Source organism: Vidua chalybeata, chromosome 10 (genome assembly GCF_026979565.1).
Source record: "Vidua chalybeata isolate OUT-0048 chromosome 10, bVidCha1 merged haplotype, whole genome shotgun sequence".
NCBI classification, from domain to species: Eukaryota; Metazoa; Chordata; class Aves; order Passeriformes; family Viduidae; genus Vidua; species Vidua chalybeata.
In genome coordinates, this window is record NC_071539.1 from 7,884,540 (window position 1) to 7,890,539 (window position 6,000).

Sequence of the window (6,000 nt, forward strand, 5' to 3'; positions counted from 1 at the left end):
CATTCCAGTCTTCTAATGAGTGCCAGGAAAGGGACAGTCTCGTGGTTAAAACACAGGACTGGGGAATGAACAGAGATCTGGTACTAGCTGGGCTCTGGCACAAATTTGAGGCAAATAACTTTCTCTCTCCATGACTCAATGCTTGCCAAAAAAAAAAAAAAAAAAAAAAAAGGTGTGTGTGGGAGTCTTTTGTCAGTGACAAACATATTTTGAGAATGTCTGTTAAGTAGAGAGATTATTTTCTTTTGGAAACATTTCAGAAAGAGCAGAGGCAGTGAGGAGGTTTTCTGTATGTCTGGAGCTTCATTCAAAATTTTCCCAGACACTCCAAACTCTTGCAAGTGGCTGGCAGTTAGGAAGGGACGCATTTTCCAAGGGATTTCTTTTAGAATAAAGTTACTCTTAAAATATTAATCTTAAAATATTCATTTAGGACAGAATTTAAGGCTTTTGCCAAGATAAGATCTTTTTCTTTCTTACTCTATGGATGCAAGTGAAAAGAGAGGAGTGGAGGACAGGAAATTAAAGTGGTTTTTATCCCTGGAATGAGTTTATTTTCAAATTTTATGCAGTGATTTGACTTGCCATTTATTTTATTGGGTGTAGTTTGTTCATCAGAGGTGGTTCTGCATTGTAGAAACATTATGCCACTCAGATAATTAAGATAATTAAATCACAGTGAGATAATTCTATCTTCATTTTAATTCTGTGCACCACTCACAGATCTTAACTGCACATTCAGATGAAAAACTTCTGACTCAAGATATCTGTGGTGGTGTAAGGAATAGGAACCATTTGAGGATTATTTCTTCATTTGCTTGCATAAGGCAGATGCTTTGCTGAAGTTTGGCAGTAGTAAAGCTGGATACTAAGGAGCACTGTGCTCTAGATATGCAAGTCCCCCAGTGCTCTGAACCAAAATACAAAGCTCTGTTAGCTCAGGGGTGTAGCTGACTGGGAGGGTGACAAGGTTGTACTGGGTTCATGTGGGGCAACAGGTTGTTTTTGCATTTTGAAGTAATATAAAATGTATTTCTCTGTGTGTGTGTGACTTTCTGTAGTATTTAGGTATTCTGTCATGTTCTAAAAGTGTGAAAGAAAAGTAGAGAAAAGAAATGGGGGTGTTCGGTGACACATCAACCCTAGATGTCTTATAATTTCAATCTATACATTAATTATGGCAAGAGAGGCAATTTTCTGCACGAGTGCAAATCTTATGCAACAGAATGTATTTTGTCATTAACTGGATGGAAAATTTTGTCACTATGAGCAATTTTTGCTAAAAATAAATAAATTCATTTTGTAACCAAATGCATTTATTTAGAAACAAGGGACGTCTGTCTGATTGGGAGGGAGTGGGTGTTTTGAGAAAGAGGTGGCTTGTGATTCAGAACTCCTTAGATCTATTCTTGGTTCTGCTTCTGATTCATTATTGGTTGGATCTCAAATCAGTGGAAAATGGGCCAAACTTTCTGTGACCTATAACGAATCACATCAAAATAAAAGTCATGTTTTAGGCAAAGACTTTCTTAACCTGTCTTGCTTACTAAAACACAAGAATTCTGACGCAAGAAATATGATGTGCTACTTCTCCAGTCCCTTCTCTCTGACCACCTGGTTCTGGGCATGCTGTGCATCTTCCATATTTGGTCAGTTTTATTTCTATTGCTCAATCAACACAAAAGTATTTTTCTAAAATCTGGGACTCTAAATATACCATGAATAGCAACACATACTTATATATAGATAGTATGCCCAGAACTTCTTTCCTTTTTTCTTTTTTGAGGTAGCAAATCTGGAGCTGAGGATATCCATTTTTGTATTAAAATTCTGATTACAATTTTGTTGAAAGTCATGTTATGTTTCTTTTTTTTTTTTTTATAGTTATGAGTCCTTTTAAACAACTAAAAGATTCTACAGGTAGCCAATGAAAATAGTTGTGTCCTCATGCAGTCTCTTACCCACTTTAACTCGAGCCCTGTTCACTGCTTTCATTTAGGATCACAGAAAGTAGAAGAGCTTTCCCAGGTTATCAAATCCAGTCCCTAGTGTTCACTGGAAGCCATACAATTAAATAAGAGGTAAGAAAATTCCAGAGTCTATTATCACAGTCCCCAATAAGCTTTCCATACTAAACTTCTGACCTGCAGTGAAAGCCCAGAGCCAGAACCATAGCATGTTGCCGCAAAAGAACAACAACAAAAAAATTAAGTTAATGCTGATGCCTTAGTTTCTTGCAATATGAGAGACTAAAGCTTTCAGATAAAGTACTTATTTGGCAAGTCTACCTTTTTTGGTTGTTCTGCCCACAGCTAGAAGGTTGTGAGATAACTAGAGGGCAATCCTATTTCCCAACTGCACCTCAAGTCTGCCTTCTGGCAGCAAAGCAACATTGAACATTTACTTTTTATTCTGGGAAATACTTCCAGTGGTTGGGGAGGGTAATTTAATGTGGTGTGTGCATCCCATTATTGCAGATGGGATTTTTTGTGTGTGTACTTCAATTTAGATTAAACAGTATGGAAGCAATTCTCAGAGGGCATCATGTTCTTGTTACATGTATAGCATAATGCTACTAACATTTGGAAGAACTGAATCAATAGAATGTATAAATAGGTATCTCCTTTACCTATCTGCACAGCTACAATGTGTTTAATGTATTAATTGAAACTTTCAGCAAAAAGAAAAATGAAGCTTGAACACCTATCTAGAAACATTCTTTTTTAATATGTCAGGAGTGTTATGTACAAAATATCCTTAACAACTTAATAAGTAAGTGAGAAACATTGCAGTGGGTAATGTATCTTCAATGCTAACAGTTATTGCAAATGATTGATAAGAAAAAAAAAAGAGTTTAAATCTCTTAACTTGTGAGCACTTAGTTGTTGCTGAGTAAAGGATACAGATCTGAAACCTACTCTAGATTAGGGGAGAGAGAGGGAGAAAGGTTAGAAGTCCTACTTTTAGCTCTAACATAAAATCAAGCATCTCTGTTCTTTCAACAAAGAAATTTGTAGATAGTAATGGGGACTATACATCTAAATCCTTTCTATGTTCATGTGAGCATACATTTCACAAAGTGCATTTGAGGTACATTTAATTAGAGCTACAGTAGTATAAATGTATTTTAAAGCGTTCCAATATGCTGACTTCTTTTAGTTTCACTTCCCATGAAATGCTATGCAGTGGCAGAATTCTCCTTCCCACTCATGGGAAAATGAGGACACTTCTCTAATATTGTTGTTATTGATGTAACTGAGAGCAATTTGTCCCAGTGTTTTGCTTATCTGCAAAACAATTTACTCATGCACTAGAACTTTCTGTCCTGCAGTTGTTAGCATTTAGTGATGATAACTCTGATGAGCAGCACTGTCTGCCAGGAAATTATCTCCTTGTATCATACATCTACAATTCCTTGGAAAATTAATTTGACACATGGAATGCAAATACATTAATAACCTTTAAAACTTTTCTGTGTGGCTTTGGAGGTCAGAAATGTATATCCCACACTTCCTAGCTGGTGACCTTTGTTCTCAAGAGATTTTCTGAGATGTGACTACTTACAATTGCAAGTCCCATTTCTGGAACTGAACTTCTCCTCAACTGAGTCTCAAATGAGGATGTAACCAGCAATAAATGGCACATAGAAAACTAATGTAACAGGGAGTGCAACACACGTAAGGTGCCAGGTAACCCTAATGTTATTAGGGCACAGGTTGGACTCTAGGAGACAGCTCTATTCCATGAGGATTGGGAAGCCCAGGATAGAAGGTAAAGGAACCTTTGAAAAGTCCTCCCTGCATTGTTGTGATACCACAACAATGGTTGTGGGGGACCAGTTGTGGGCATGCTCTGAAATCCCACTACATCATTCTTGTTTTGAAAACTAACATGGTTCCATATGATCATCATGCAATATTCAAATGGGACTGCAGACCACCACTGAGATCTCTAGTCTGGGTTGGTCATTGTCTGGACAATCCATGCCAAACAGACTCTTATCCTGGGATGTGATCATCACAAATTAAACCTGGATGACTCCATCGTGGATAGTTAGGACTGACAGATAATATATGGAGGAACTTTGTGTCCCTCTGTGCAATGTGGAAGCTTCATGAAAAATCAGGAAATCTCAAAATGAAAACTTATAAGCATAAGGAGCTCTCAGCTGTCTTGGTTGGCTTTGTGGGTTTTTTTGGTGGGTTTTTATTTGTTTGGGTTTTTTGCTTTGGGGTTTTTGTTTGATGTTTTTGTTTGTTTGGGTTTTCTTCAAACATAAGAACTTTTTGAACTTCTTTAAAAAATAATGCACTAAGGCTCTCCTGTAATGAAATAACTTGAGGAGTTGGGGATTTTTGAAGATCTCTAAACAACACAAGACTGCAGTCTGTACAAAAGATGAGGCAGCTCAGGTCTGTATAGGCTAACAAGGTTTGACCTACTCCTGCTATTGATGCATTGTCATTAATTTGGGTGTGACTATGCTCATCACTAATAGACACTTGAGTAGTGGTTTATGACAAATAACTAAGAATTTTTATATCCATCAGCAGGCTGTGCAGGGAAATATCTGAAAGCCATGCAAATAAGAAGCAGAACATTCTATTTAAGCTACTTCTGTCGCACTCGTATTGAACCTTTACTAAATTATCCAGCCAACTGCATTTTCTTCAACAGTAATATGTGAAAATTATTTATGTTATTATTACATACATGATGATTCCCCATCTGGTATAACTTATATTATTGATTTTTTAAAATATTGAAATAATCCTGTGTTTTGTTTGTAAAACCGTTTAGAAAACATTCATTATAGCTAACATTTTTTTTTTTTTTTTTTGCCACAGCACATTAAAGATTCAGGACTAAGCCTTCAGCTAGTGTAAGCTGATCTGGTTTCCAGTGTAGTCAATTCTTTAACTTTGTGAAGACTTTCAGTGATAGTCAAAAAAAGAATAATAAAATCAGTGCAGCCCTTGTATCTGTCTTATTGATCAGACTTTAATTGCACCAAGAAACAAAATGTTTTAAAAATTCTTTTGTTTGAGCCAGAGCAGTTTATGAAAAATGGCTATACTATACTGTGTAGAGGGAGTTTGTGCATATGCTAAGGAGAAGGGTGCAGAGCTAAACAAAACTATTAATTAAAAAAGGATACGTTAATTGAAATTGAGCAAAAAGTGGAAAATTATTTATCCAAACAAACTTTGTACCCCATAAAGCTGTGGGTACATAAAGCACACAAGCCTGTTGCTTATTAGATTATTTCAGGCCTTCACAAGCTGTTTGCTTACTCCAATAGCAACTTGTTGATAATAGGAAGCCTTTTGTGAGAAACGGCCCAAAAAACAATGGAAAGCGTCAGATTTAGTAAAGTGTCTAAAGAAAGTCTTAAAATGACACCCACGCTATGAAGGGAAGACCAAATTTGCTTTTTCTGAAGGGAATTTGTGTTTGTCAGGAAGGGCTCCTGGCAGCTTTGTTTCCAGGCCTTGATGTGTGACCAGGAGCCTCCAGGCCTCCCGTCACCCCTGGCCTTGTTCTGCCACCGCGCTGCCCACCCATACCGACACCGCAGGGGGAAGGGTTTCAGAGGAGCCGGAATCAAAAGCGGAGGGAGGAAAAAAAGTGCTTTTCAGGGTCTGATGTGTGGGAATCAAATGAGAGGCCTAGCTGAAATCCGGTCGCCAGGCAACCATAGTGATATGCTGAGGGAATATCATTAAAGTTGGAAACTAAGCAGTCGCTCTGAATTAGCAAACCTGACCGCCGTGTGGATGATGCGCCAGAACCACCTCAGCCCCCAAGCGCTGTTTCTGCACATAGAGGGGGGAAAATAGCAGCTGATTTGTGGAGTTTTTCATAAAAAATAGACAATGGCTGTCCAGACACGGAGTTGGTGGTGAAATATGGTAACTGCCAGGCTTGCAGCTGGCCCTCTGACACAAGATTAATAAGTTGCCGTTTCCTAGCCGACCACAACCTAGTGGGAACTATCCG

General features: G+C 37.9%; 1 long non-coding RNA gene across 1 annotated transcript in view; it reads left to right on the plus strand.

Annotated features, from left to right (window-relative positions):
• Nucleotides 1-4,921, plus strand: part of LOC128793024 (uncharacterized) — a 156,928-nt gene extending 152,007 nt beyond the window's left edge. Inside the window, exons 3-4 of the long non-coding RNA XR_008432637.1 lie at nucleotides 2,000-2,081; nucleotides 4,848-4,921. This is a non-coding gene — a long non-coding RNA (uncharacterized LOC128793024). The remainder of the gene's footprint in view (nucleotides 1-1,999; nucleotides 2,082-4,847) is intronic.
• Nucleotides 4,922-6,000: the final 1,079 nt, after the last annotated feature.